Source organism: Dipodomys merriami, unplaced genomic scaffold (assembly GCF_024711535.1).
Source record: "Dipodomys merriami isolate MVZ:Mamm:240054 unplaced genomic scaffold, mDipMer1.0.p SCAF_1796, whole genome shotgun sequence".
NCBI lineage: Eukaryota > Metazoa > Chordata > Mammalia > Rodentia > Heteromyidae > Dipodomys > Dipodomys merriami.
Window position 1 is genome coordinate 60,634 of NW_027203155.1, and position 15,062 is coordinate 75,695.

Here is a 15,062-nt window from a genome sequence, read left to right on the forward strand (position 1 = left end):
TAAGCTATAAAATAGTATCCACGTGTTAGTCCTTATGTTCTGTTTCAAATAGTAAAATTTAATTCTTGACCAATAATGCTATATATCAAGTTGTATAACACTCTCAAAGAAGCTCAGCACTTATATAAGGAATCTACTCTCAAACATGGATTTTTAAATTCTTTGTTTTATATTTCTAGATCTATGTTTTCATTGCTTATACCAGTACCAGTTAAATATGTTTTATGGTCATTCTTTTAAATCATGGTTTGGCATTTTGCTCTCTGGAAAGTGTTTGATGATAAAGATACACTTTAATTTTAACATCAACAAATCTGTGCCTGTTTCGTTTTCTACACAACTGAAATGTCAGGTAAAGGCTTTTCAGTTTTCCTTTGAATCAGAGTTCAGGAAGGGATCATTTAGACTCTTGCCTGGCAAAGATATCAGCAGTGACAGTGGGCAGTGTTCCTAATGATGGCTACCATGGCAGATGTGGGTGGCAGCTCCAGCTGAGGTGTCTGCCCCTGGCACTGTGCAATCGGTTGCTTCTTGACACGAGTTCTGCAGATGTGGAGACTCATTCTTGGTGTTGTGCCTCTGCACCAAGAATATTCTTGGTGTGTTCTCTGGCTTTCCTGGATGTTTAGAGATGTTTGCATACATATTATAAAAAAATTTAGCCTAGCAGAAGTAGAGAAAAATTATATAAGGAATATTTACCTATCAGCAGGCACATTTAAAAATTGTGCAAATTTTATTGTTTTCTTTCTTATCCACTTTACTGTTGCTATTAAAGAATTTAATTAAATTTAATTAAAGAATTCACTCCTAACACTTCAGTATAAGTCTCCAAGAAATAAGGACGTTTTCTTTATAAGTTTACTATTCTTCATCTTTTCTATTAAGTTAATAGCATTTCTTTAATATTGTCATTTAAGCCTGTATTTCCTCGATTTTCTAAAAAAAACAAACAAACAAACCTCTGCCTTTTTGTGTGTGTGATATTGGAGACAGAACTCAGGGCCTTGTGCTCCTAGTGTTCCTCCACTAGAGTAATTCCTCCAAATGTGCTCATTTCTCAGCTGAGGTCTTGCAAACATTTCTGCCTAGGCTGGTCCCAAACATGTGGTTTGCACAGGAAGTAGAAATAGCCATGAGGAAAGACACATGTGGATGTGTTGTTGTGTATATAGCTATTGAAGGTAAAATATTCTTACACAGAGGCATCCCCCTCTAGAGTCTAATCACCCAATGTAGACTTGTACATGGTATTTGTAAGCAAATTTAGATGGGGAGAGAGATAGTGGTATGGAATAAATTTCTAGGAAGAAGTAATTCTGCAAAGGGCATGTTCAGGGAAGTGAACAACCTAAGAAAATTAGAGATTTGTGACAGTTTCTCAGCAATTGCAGGCTGTGAAGGAAATGGCCCAGCAAGGTAAGTGTGCTTACAGAAGCTATAGGCCAAGCTACTTTGAACAATGACTGGTTTGGTTTGTCACCAGAATGTTCCTGCAGGGGTAAGAGTACTGGCTTATTTCAGATTGCTCAGTCTCAGGTCAGCCATGCTAGGCTCTTTGCTATCAGTATACTAGTTTCATTGTGTGCCATAACAAAAACACTTTCTTTGATGCTTATCATGATCAGGACAATTGTGAGGGCCATAAGGTTTCAGACTATGACAATAAATGTATTCATTCATTCAGTCATTCATTTTTGATGTTTCAGTGTTGTTCTGCCATAGGTCTTGCTGTGCCAGCCACAGTTGAGTCATACCTCCAAGCTTCCTACCAACACCTGAATGAAAGTATTACAGGTGTGTATCCATCTGTTTATCTTCTATGTTGTATGGTTTCCAACCTTGAATTGATTATTCAAAGAAACCGCCAAGACTGTAGAATAAAAGAAAATAATTTCTTTGGATGCTTGTATATGAGAGGAACAGTGAGCAGCTATGTAAAAGAGCCTTGTGTCCTGAGATGGGTTGCATAGTGTTTATGACTTTTAAGTTATGCCTGTGTGTCCCTGTTTGTATGTCCTGAGGTTTGAACTGAGGTCCAAGGTGCTGTCCTGAATTTTCTTTTCAAGACTAGTTCTCCATCACTATAATCTTGCATTTGAAAATTAATGTTTGTTTGTCATAGGGCTTGAACTCTAGGTTGACATTGTCCCTCAGTTCTTCAGCTCAAAATTAGCATTCTGTCCCTTGAGCCACAGCACCTGTTTTCTGGTGGTTTAATGGAGATAAGAGTCTCACGGACTTTCCTGCACAGACTGGCTTTGAACCGTGATCCTCAGTTCTCAGCCTTCTGAGTAGCTAGGATTACAGGCATGAGCCACTGGCATCCAGCTGGAAATTACTGGGGTTTTTAAGCATAGCAAATATTATTGACAAGTAAACAACTGTGGCCTCATCAGAAAGAAGCCCCTTTGCTTTCCACCATTGTCCCATTCCTATAATCTTACCTCAGAAGGATGAGAACTGGAGAATCATGGTTTGAAGAAACTCCTAAAAACAAGTCCACAAAACTCCATCTGTAGTTAACTAATCATAGTACAGAATGGAGGCCTGATTCAGTTGGAAGAGTGTCAGCTGTGAGCAAGCAAACAAATCCTAAAGAACATGAGTTCATGTTCTTAGTTTAAGTGGTTGCAAAATATGTAGATGACATCTAGGCAGACAGTCAAATAAATAGAAGATGAGAGATCACACTTTCTTGTTGCAAGTTGATCCCACAAGGTAAAACAGCTCATAATACTGGATAAAATATAACTTTTAAATTATGAATTGGATTTGAAATGATACCCAATGCATACAATTCTTGCAGCTCCAAAAATAGCTCTTTGCACCCCCACAAATACCAGTTTTTGAAATCAGAGCCTTGCCCTTTCTTGCCTTTGCTTCCTCATCTAGCCGAGCTCTCTCTCTCTCTCTCTCTCTCTCTCTCTCTCTCTCTCTCTCTCTCTCTCTCTCTCTCTCTCTCTCTCTCTCTCATATAACTCTCATTCCATGAGAATCAATTCGCTTGTCTTCCAAAAAATTCAGCAGTTTTCATTGTTCTGTTTCCATACATGAAAATAAGTTACATCAAGACTTAAAACCTTTAGCTTTGGGATATACCACTTGGGGTAGCTGGTGGCATACTCATCATTAGACATTTCCAGTCCTAAGAATGGTTGTTACATCTATTGGGAAAGCAGAGGAGGAGCACTGGAGGGCTGCTTAAGCATCTTGAAGACCAAAGAGTACCAGATGGTTAGAGGAAGCCTTGGTTCTCCATCAGGTACCGGAAGAGGGGTGCAGAAAAGTTCTGGTAACTGTTGATTTTGCTATTACCTCTCACAGAAACAGTACCAATTTTGATTCATGTGACCACCCACAAATACACCATTGGTGTATTTTCCAGGCATGAAGTATAAAGCCAGCAAAGCATGAAATCCCTTGTAATGACTAATTTAACAAGAGTCCATGACTTTTTGAGAAGAATGGACCTGGGGCCTAAACCCAGGATATAGAGTGAAGGGATCGGAAAGGCACTGGGCAGAGCACAGTGACTGTGGCATCCCAAAATGGTTGATTAGAGTAACAGCAATTATTGTGCACTTCAGTCTAGTCTACATAGGTGGGTTTCAATACTGTAGTTGGATCCACTTACAACGAATGGGACAATGGTTGGAGGCAAAGGGGCTTCTTCCCAATGGGGCCACATTTGTTCATTATATTTGTCAAGAATAGTTTTGCCATTTTTTAAAGCAGTAATTTTCAGCTGGGTGCTAGTGGCTCATGCCTGTAATCCTAGCTACTCAGAAGGCTGAGAACTGAGGATCATGGTTCAAAGCCAGGGTGGGCAGGAAAGATCATAAGATTTTTAAGACTTTTTTATGTATCTAATCAAGCCTATTTCCTATTTCACCCTGACAAAAGCAATGTGAAATGTGTAAAAAATGTCAGGTTCAAACAAAAATCAATCCAGCAAGATACATTTGCAGTTTTAAAAGTTACAAGAAAAGTAGTGCCTTGTGGTAAAGTTTCTTACTCAACAATTTCAAATGTCTCAGTGTCTGTGTATAAAAAGATTATGGCAAGGCACGAGTGGCTCATGTCTTTAATCTTAACTATGAAGGAGGCTATGGTCAGAGGATTTAGATTCAGTCAGCCTGGAAAGGAAAATCTGAGAATCTTTTCTACAGTTAACCAGCAAAAAGCCAGAAGTGGAGATGTGGCTCAAGTGGGTAGAGTGCCAATCTTGAGGGAAAAAGTCAATAGATAACCTTAGGCCTTGTGTTTTTGCATTCGAGTCTCTGTACACACACACACACACACACACACACACACACACACACACACACAGATTATGGAAAGTTTGGCAGTGTGTAAAAATGTGAAAGGAAAATAATTTTCAGAAATTCACATGTATGTTTTCAAGATGACTTACTTTCCTCTTGATGAAAGCAATAGCAATATGATTATGCCCATTTTAAATGTCTCTGGATTTAGTTATCATAGTCCTTTAATAGTTCAGGAGTTTATCACTAGGCTTAATATAAGAACTCCTGTCTTTATAGAATTAAAATAATTTTCTTTATATCGTCAAGTGTGCTGGACATTACAAACAATTCTATATCATTTTAATAGATTTTTTTTGCATTTTGTAAACTGAATATGTCTTTTCTTTTGAATGACTCATGAGAAAGAGGTGGTGCCTCTTTGAATTTGCTTCTTTCAATATTGAACTCGGACATAGCTAAGCATTTCCAATCTCTCTTCTAAAACTCACCTTAAGACTCACCTTTGAAAATTAATTAACTTTAAGATTTCTTGCCATTTAAGTTGCAGACTTTGATTCTGCAAATCTCAGGTGTCAGCTCTTGCAGTGTCATGTAGTTCTTGTGAGACTGTTTATTTTCCTGGTGTGTATAATTTGTCAGATGTACTCAGCTTACAGTCCCATTATAAGTTTCAAATACATAGAAAATAAATCTGACTTTAATATTCTGATAAAACATTTAGCTACTTCATGTACAAGTTCTATATCCATGAATTCAACTCACTTTGGATCACAATTATTTAAGAGAGTGATTTGATCTGTCAGGAAACTGTACATGCATTTCTTTTTCTCAGGGTTTCCTAAACAATAAAAATACTACTTGTGAAGCATTTATATAATATGGAGCATTTTAACTTCTTTAGATATGGGAGGATATGGGTGGGTTCTGAATTGATAATCTGTGTATTTTGGCACTTTTAAAATATAAAAAAAGAAAGGAAGAGTGGGGTGGAAGGAGGGGAGGCCCATCTTGGAGCCAGTTACTAGATATAGGGTCAACCAAAGGAGATCACCTGCTTTCTTGAGGTGGGCTAGGTCTGTAGGGTTTGTCCATTACACAATGGAGGCTTCTCTGCTTCAGAATTCCAGGAATTCCATTGGATGGCCACCAGGAAGCAGGAAGTATGGGTTCCTCAGGCATTCCACTTAGGCTGTCCTGAATAATCCTGTCCAATTCAGGAAGAATCACAAAATGAGTGTGTTGTGTTCAAATAATTTTGGGAAGCGTCGGGTTAAACAGGAGTAAGTGCTTCCTCAATGTCAAACACTTCAAAATGTTAACATGCTGATTTTTGTCATGAAGCTAAAACATAACCTCTTTGCGAGGCAGAGGCTTCAAAGCTATACATGCCCATTGGTGGTTTGCCAGAAGGAACTTGACTGTCCTCTAGCGTTGCTGCTGAGAATTATCCATACAGGAATTACCTTTCATACAGAAATTACCTGTATGAAAGGTAATAGCCAGAGGGCAAGGGGGTGGGGATGGCGGTGTGGGAAAAAAGTCCAGTCTTTATTCTTTTCCTGGGCATGTGGTCAAGCCTGACACTTGCTCCAGTTCCAGAGCAGGTTTGAATGCAAGAATCACTACCTAATTCCTGAGAAGTAGGAGTTGGTGGGAGGAGAAACACAGTGGAAAAGGGCATCATATTTAGTCTACACCTTGATTTATACCTGCATTAAGCACCAGCTGCATCCCTTACAGCTGCACCCTTCTTTCCACTCCTTTGCTTAGATTGGCATTGGTTGACAAGATGGTATAATAGTTGAGGATCCAGCCTCTGGGCTTGAAAACTGGCCCTACTGTTTATTATTCTGTGTGCATAGAGGAGGTTCCTTGGCTTCTCAATGATTTGTAAAATGAAATCAGCGCTCTCATCAAGCTGCTGCACACATGAAATGCACTAACGGTTTTTCCATTTGAATGAAGCCACTCAGCAAAATTCCTCATATATATATATATATATATATTCTTATATATGTTTATAGATATAGTATGTATTACATACATTATGTATGATATACACACATTATAAATAGTACAAAACACGTACGTAATCACAACAAGAACAGCCAAGACACAGCTTCTCCCCCAAAAAATTTATAAGAAGGCAGGGACAGATAAACACCTCTCAGTCCTAACTCACAATTTTAATGGTTTTAACTCTCCAGTTAAGCATCATAGATTGTCCAGTTGGATCAAAAAGCAAGATCCTTCTATCTGCTTTCTTCAAAAGACACAACTTACCCACAAAAATAAACATTCTGAAAGTGAAAGGCTGGAATAAAATATATCAAGCAAATGGCCCCCATAAAGAGATGGGAGTTACTATATTAATGTCAGATAAAATAGACTTTAAATTAAAATCAATGAGAACTGACAAAGAAGGTCACTGCATTCTAATTAAGGGAACTCTCCTTCAGGTAGATATTATGATTTAAAACATCTACTCACCAAATAATGGAGCACCAGAATTTATACAAGAAATGCTACTTTCTCTCAAATCCAAAGACATTAATTGTGGGAGACTTTAATACACTACTATCCCCACTAAATAGATCCACCCAGCAAAAAGTCACCAGAGAAACTTCGGATCTTAAAATTTGCATAGATCAACTAGTCTTAACTAACATCTACCGAATATTTGACCCAGCCCCATCAGATTACACCTTCTTCTCAGTAGCACATGGAACATTCTCCAAATTAGACCATATTCTAGGCCACAAAGAAAATCTGTCCAAATTCAGAAACATTGAAATTATACCCTGCATTCTCTCAGACCAGAAGGGAAAAAAATTATAATTCAATACCAAAAGCCACCAAAGTAAATACTGTAACACATAGAGGCTGAACAACACAATTTTGAACCACCAGTGGGTCATGGAAGATATTAGAAAGGAAAATCAAATGTTCATGATATTCAACAAAAATGTTCACACAAATTACCAGCTCCTCTAGGACACAGAAAAGGCAGTACTCACAGGCAAGTTTATAGCTCTGAGTTTGCACATTATCAAATTGGAAAGATCTGAAACCAACAATTTAATGAGGCAACTAAAGCTTTTTGAAAAAAGAACAACAAGCCAAACCCCAATCCAGTAGATGGAAGCAAATAAAATTAAATCCGAACTAAATAAATTAGAGTCCAAAAAAAAAAAAACTATAGAAAGAATTAACAAAACAAAGAGATGGCTCTTCAAAAAATAAAATTGACAGACCCTTAACAAATCCTACGGAATGGAAAAAAGAGAACACACCCACATAAACAAACTCAAGAGAGTACAATGGAAATATAACTACAGAAACAACCAAGATTCATAATATATAAAAGGATACTTCTCAAACCTTTATACTAATAAGTTTGAGAATCTAAAAGATACGGACTAGTTTCTAGCAAATATTGACATGCCCAAACTTAACCAAGATGATTTAAAACAACAGACCCATATGAAGCATCGAAATAGAGCAGCAATAAGAGACCTCTCACACAAGAAAAGTCCAGGACTGGATGGTTTTACAGCTCAATTCTACAAGGCCTTCAAAGCAAAACTGACACCAATACTTCTCCATCTCTTTAATGAAATGCAGAGCAAAAATTCACTATCACACTCTTTTTATGAAACCAGCATAACCCTCATCCCCAAACCAGGCAGAGACTCATCAAAAAAGAGAACTATAGACCTATTTTTTGATGATTATTGACAGAAAACTTCTCAACAAAATGTTGGCCAATCGACTTCAACAAGTCATGAAAAGAATCATACACCATGATCAAACAGGATTCATTTCAGGGATGCAAAGCTGGTTCAATATATGCAAAACAATATAATTCATCACATTAACAAGAGCAAGGATGAGAACAACATAGTTATCTCAATAGATGCAAAAAAAGAAACATTTGACAAGATCCAACACCCCTTTATGATGAAGGCTTTGGAAAACTAGGAATCCATGGAACATTCATCAATATAATAAAGGCTATATCTGACAAACCTGCAGCCAGCATTATACTTAATGGTGAAAAGTTAAAGCCATTTCCTCTAAATTCAGGAATGAGACAAGGGTGTCCACTCTCCCCACTCCTCTTTAAACTAGTATTAGAATGCCTAGCTACAGCAGTAAGAGAAGAGCACGGCTGAAATTAGGAAAGCACCCCCTTTTGTAATAGTTCCACAAAAAATAAAATACTAGGAGTGAACTTAACAAAAGAGTCACCTTCACAGGAACTCTATGACAAAATCTTTAAAACCTGAGAAAGGAAATTAAAGCAGAACTAAGCAAAGGGAAAAACCTCCCATGCTCCTGGATTGGGAGGATTAACATCGTGAAAATGACAATACTGTCAAAGGCTAAGTATAAATTAAATGAGATACCTATGAATATTCCAACCTCATTCTCCAATGAAATAGAACAGGCAATCCAAAAATTCATATGGAACAATAAAAGACCCCGATGTCAGTATAATTTGTGGAGGGGAAGGGGAAAAACAAGTCATTTAAATAAGGATACAGGTGGACCCGTTGCAACAATGAGAAGTACACATTCTCATGTCGAAAACGAACTTTACAACTTTGGTGGGGGGGGGAGGTTTGGGTGGGGGAGCGGGGGAGGCTGGGAAGGGATAGGAATGGTAAAGAAAGGAGGAGGCTACAACGCTTGATAAGAAATGTACTCACTATCTTGCCCATGTAATGGTAATCCCTCTGTACACTATTTTCACAATAAAAAAATAAAAATATAAAAAAAGAATAAAAGACCCCGAATAGCAAAAAAAAAAAAAAATCCTGAGTAGAAAGAGCAGTGCTGGAGGCAGATCAATACCAAAATTCAAACTCAACTACCATAGAAAACTCTCCTCTACTCAAACTCTACTCTACTCAAATTCTACTCTACCATAGAAATCCAAACAGCTTGTACTGGCACAAGAACCGACCTGAGGACCAATGGAATAGGACTGAAGACCCAGAAATGATCCCACAGACCTATAGCCACCTAATTTTCAGTAATTGAGCTAAAGAACTATATTGGAAAAAAGATAACCTTCTCAGTAAATGGTGCTTGCAAAATTGGTTAAACACTTATAGAAAACTAAAACTAGATCCATATATATCACCCGCACCAGAATCAACTCCAAAATGGATCAAATATCTCAAAATAAAAGCAGACTCCCTGAAAACATTACTGGAAGGAATAGGAGAAACTGTAGGGTTCCTTGGCACAGGCCAGAATTTTCTTAATAAAGATCCAGAAGCACAACAAATCAAAAAAAGTTTGGACAAATGGGATAGTATGAAACTGCAGAGCTTCTGCAAGGCAAAGGACATAGCTAGCAAGATCAACAGAAAGCCCAAGGACTGGGAGAATATTTTCACTAGCTATACAAAGGACAAGGGTCTCATATATGAAATATACATAGAACTCAAAAAACTAAATCCCCCAACAACAAATCCTCAAAGAAACAACTGTCTGATTAACAAATGGGCTACAGACATAAAGAGAGACTTCTCTGAAGAGGAAATACGAATGGCCAATAGACATCAAGAAATACTCAACCTTTCTAGCCATTAAAGAAATGCCAATCAAGACAACGCTAAGATTCCATCCACCCCAGCTAGAATGACTATAATCAAGAAATCTTGTAATAACAGGGAACCCTACTGCATTGATGGTGGGAGAGTAAACTTGTTCAACCACTCTGGAAAGTAGTATGGAGGTTCCTCAAAAGACTCCACATACAGCTCCCTTATGACCCAGTAATCCCACTTTTGGGCATTAACCCAAACGATCAAAGACAAGGTCATACCAAAGCTACCAGCACAGCCATGTTTATTGCAGCATTAATCACCATAGATATGGAACCAACACAGATGCCCTTCAGTAGATGAATTGATCAAGAAAAAAAGAATGATATTGTCCCATTTGTTAGGAAATAGAAAGACTTGGGAAAAATTATATTAAGTGAAGTAAGCCAGGCCCAAAGAAACATAGGTCCCATTGTTTCCCTTATTTGCAATATCTAGTATATGTCTGTGTCAATAAGAAAAGGTCAGACAAGTTGATATTAGGGAAATGAACCCCAAAATAAGTATTCAAAAGTTTTTTTAATGTGATTGTTTCTAACATATTTATAAGATGATTTCTTTGTTGCTTTGTATGTACCTCCCTCACGGTATAACCCCTGCTTTCACTGTATTTGATGTTGGTTTAATTTGTAGAGGGTAAGGGGAAAAATAAATCGTTTAACTAGGGATACAGGTAGACCCATTGCAACAATGAGATGTACAAGTCATTATGTCGAAAAACGAATTTTAAAATTTTGGTCGGGGGTGGGGGCAGGATCTGGTATGGGGTTTGGTGGGGTATGGGAAGGGATGGGAAGGGTAAACAAAGGAGGAGGCAACAATGCTTGATAAGAAATGTGCTCATTATCTTGCCCAAGTAATTGTAACACCTCTGTATGGCATTTTCACAATAAAAATGTGATATATCTCTATCTATATATCTATCTATATATAGATATAGATCTATCTATCTATATCTATCTATGTATGTATCTATCTATCTATATAGATAGATCTATATCTATCTATGTATGTATCTATCTATCTGATAGATAGATACATACATAGATAGATATAGATAGATACATACATACATATATATAGATATAATTATATAAAATGTTATTCTATGTCTCAGCCAGAAAGAATAACATTGCCTCTTTCATTAGGAAATGGAAAGACTTGAAAAAAATTGTATTAACTGAAGTAAGCTAGGCCCAAAGAAATATACATCCCAAGGTTTCCCTTATTTGCAGTGACTAGTACATATCTAGGACAAGCAGAGAAAATCAAAGGCTATATACATAAGACCACATGAGATAATGTTAAGCAAAATGAACCCTAAGACAGGGTCAAGAGGTTTGTTTTCCTTTCTTGCAAGTGTTATTAATGTACTTACAATGCACTATGTGATTCTTTTGTTTCTATTGTACGTCCTTCCCCGATGGTATAAACCCTGTTTCCACTGGATTTTATGCTGGTGTTCTGCACCTTGTATAAACATTTTTGTAATTTGGGGAGGGGAAGGGATATTGCAGAACCGCTTAAAATGGGGATGTAGGCTGACCCATTGTGACAATGAGATGTATAGGACACTATACTGAAAATGAACATTACAAGATCAGGGTGGGGGGGCTGGATGAGTTGGGAAGGCGGGGAGGGAAGTAATAGTAGGGGGAAAATAAAGGAGGAGGTAACAATGCTTACTATGAAAAGTGCTCATTACCCTACTCATGTAACTGTAACCCTTCTGTACCCTACTCATGTAACTGTAACCCTTCTGTGCATTTTTACAATAAAAAATTTAGAAAAATAAATAGTAGAAAATATATTTATATATTATATAACATATATTTTATTATACTAGTTATATATTATAAAATATATATTAAAATGTTTCAGATGTACTATATATTTTACATATATATAATATATACACATTTTATACAGATTTATTTATATACTTTATATACGCTTTATACATATATATGTAGAACTTTTGGAAGCACAGTGCCAACTGTCTGCCAGGAAACCATGCTGTGTAAAGGTCAAGCCCTCCTTTGCCATTTTTATTGGACATTAGCACAGGTTCTTGCAAGTTTGTGTACAAAATTTCCTGGTGCTGGCTTTGGTGGATTCTGTGTCTTTACAGGCTGGCTTCTCCCACAATCTCCTAACCTCACATACCTACTCAAGTTGTCTGGAATTGAAAAGCTGAAAATCACTTGATTTACTTAACTAGGGTAAAATACAAATCTATTGCCTCAGTTCACGTGGTGCATCATGCATGTAACAATGAAATGGATTTGTTGCTGTCCTCCCTGATCCTGATAGGTTACCTGGAGGAGCTGGAGAAAAGATGGATGGGATCAGGCAGGGAGGGGCATGGGAGGAGCAATAGCTGCCCACGTTGTGTTAGACACATCCCTGAAGAGCTCTGCTAGAGCCTCCAAGCAGACAGAAGGAGCAAAAGGAGCAAGCTAAAGGTGAGGTTAAGACGAACATGGGTAGCTGAGGTTGGTTCCAGTGGGACCCCATAGGGCAAGGGATACCTCCTAAACTGTCTAGTGTCCTTCTGTCCTTGGGTTTTGGGGGATCTTCTCCCAGTGTGTGCTCCACCGCGGGCAAGAGGCCTGCCCCAACTTCTCTCTGCTCTTCTGCCCCTATTATAATTGAGTGGCTCAGATCTGTAGGGACCCACGCTACTCTGCCTAAAGCTCCTTCTTGTCTACTCCTAATCCCAGGCATATTCTTTCTGGCCTTCTTTATTATTTGTTATCTCTAAAGAGAACCATGCTCTTTCCTCTAGGGGATAGCCATTCCTCTCTGCCTAATCAGTGGCAGGCCTTTTCCATCTGTCTGCTCACTGAGTGGAAAGGCCTGGTCTATGCAAAATGGAAACCATTTCCCTCCATGTTGCCTGCCTTGGAACCCAGTGAACACTACAGGCCTCTGCTGGACTGAATGAGGCAGGTGGAATGAAGGCGGCACCAGAGACACAAACCTGGCACTCCTGGATTGTGTTCAGTGTAACCAGCCACCACACTGGATGATAATTGGCCATCCATAGGGAATAGACACACAGAGCAAATCATTTCTCAATTAGGCAAATGATCTGGAAGCGGTTTTTCATTGTGTCTAATGTAATGATTTTTCATGTAATAATGTAATGATTGCTTATTCAAGTCAGTTTGGGCCTTAATTACAACATAAATTTCTGATTAATTACTAGCAGGGATACTCATCAGGTTATACAGCATTATCCCCTTCAACATTACCTTTGCTTGTAGATATTTTTGTACTTATGCCACCTGTGATTGGCAAGGTGTGTGCAGGTGAACTGATGGTTAACAGTCCATCGAGGTCCCACCTCTACAGGATGCATCAAGCATTACCCTTCTGCCGACCAAATCTATAGATCACACCTCTCTCTGGTATGAAGTGAGCTTCAGAGAAATAGTGGAGCCTTTTAGCAAGGCTGCTGCCAGCAAGGAAGAGCTAACAAAGCAGGCCTACTGCAGCCTCAGCATTGGCTATAATCTGGGATCCTGGATCTTGGGAGAGCTTTGTCCAATTCTCCAGGGAACTATGTCTTCCTAGTAGTCATTTGCTTGTAGCATAGCTCACCATGTTTTTAATTGAATGTCCAAAGAATGTGGCCATGAGGAAGCTTACTTTCCTCTGGAGTCTGGAACTTGGTATGTTCCATGAAGAAAGGCTAGGGATCCGCGCCAGTGGACTTCCCAGATGTTGGCTTTCTGCTTCCCTTCCCTCCCCTGCCCTGTGCTGCCCTGACCTTTTCTTTCTCTTCCTTCCGCTCCCTTTCTTTACTGTTCCCTTCTTTTTCTTCTTCTCCCTCTCTCCTCCCTTCCCATCTTCTCCTCTACCCCTAAACAGAAAATCAAAATTCACTAAATAATGATACCTCCTGCCCTTTCCCCAGCCCTTGACAGTTACCATTTCACTTTCTAAGAATTTTTCAATGCTAGTTACCATATGTGAGTGAAATCATACAGTAACTCAAGCTTAGTACATTGACAAAGTATCCTCAAGGCTTGTCTGTTTCAGACCTACATGACACAAGTGATGCACACATGACCCATAGGACTATGTATACATTGTGTGTGAGTATGAATTTGTATATGTGTGGCTCATTCATGGTTCATACATGGTTGTGTGTCAGTATTTATATGCGTTTGTGTGTATAAATTATTATTATGCTCACATACATACCATGTGAGTGAATGCATCACCATGATTGTGGTTTGGTTATATATTCCTGTGTTTTCACATACATGTCATTATATATGCATATTTATAGATGTATATGCAAACATGTTTGTTGTTCCAACTGAAGATTGTCAGTTAATCTTTCCTGCTGTCTCCTGCACATTGTTGCCTGCATTAATGTTTCTGCACTAGCCATAGCATTGCTGGAACAGGGAGTAATTAGCTTGCTCACTTTGGGTGAAATAAATATCTCAATGTGCAGAAACTCTTAAGAAATGTAATGTTCAAACTTTGAAAGGTACTTTGCACTAAAAGGTAATAAAGCACAGAAGTGCAAAGGCAAATCACTTGAGAAATAATTTTTGAAGCTTTCTGGAAGAGGGTGAGTGTCTGAATCTCCCTCCAAGTTAACAGTGCACTCTTGGGCTGTCTCACCTAACGATGTTAGTACAAAACACACACACATGCCATCTTGGTCATTTATATCACAGTATCTTGAAATGTTTTTAGTTAGAAAATGCTTCTGTGTCTTTGGCTGAAGAACCAGAATGCTGAAAACCTATTTTATTAATTAACTAAGTTCCATTCTTCACATTTTCTTTGATTCTTTTCCACTCCAGCACCCATCTAGGTGACTACATTATGTTCAGCATCGTGCTTTCTTTATTTGACAGTCTCCTAGACTTTCCTTGCTTTTGGTAACTTTGACAGTTCAGAGGCATATTTGTCATGGGTTTTATAGCACTGCCCTCAATTAGAATTTATCAAATATTCTTGTTACAATTTGATTGAGTTTGTGTGTTGGGTAAAAAAGTCACAGCAATACTTATTTTCAGAATCCATTGTATCATGAACCCAGGGAGTTGGCGTGGTGGGGCATAACTGTAATCCCACTACTCAAGGTGCAGAGCTAGGAGGGACTCTTCTATATGTAGATATGTTTTTCTCCCTCATTACTTACCTA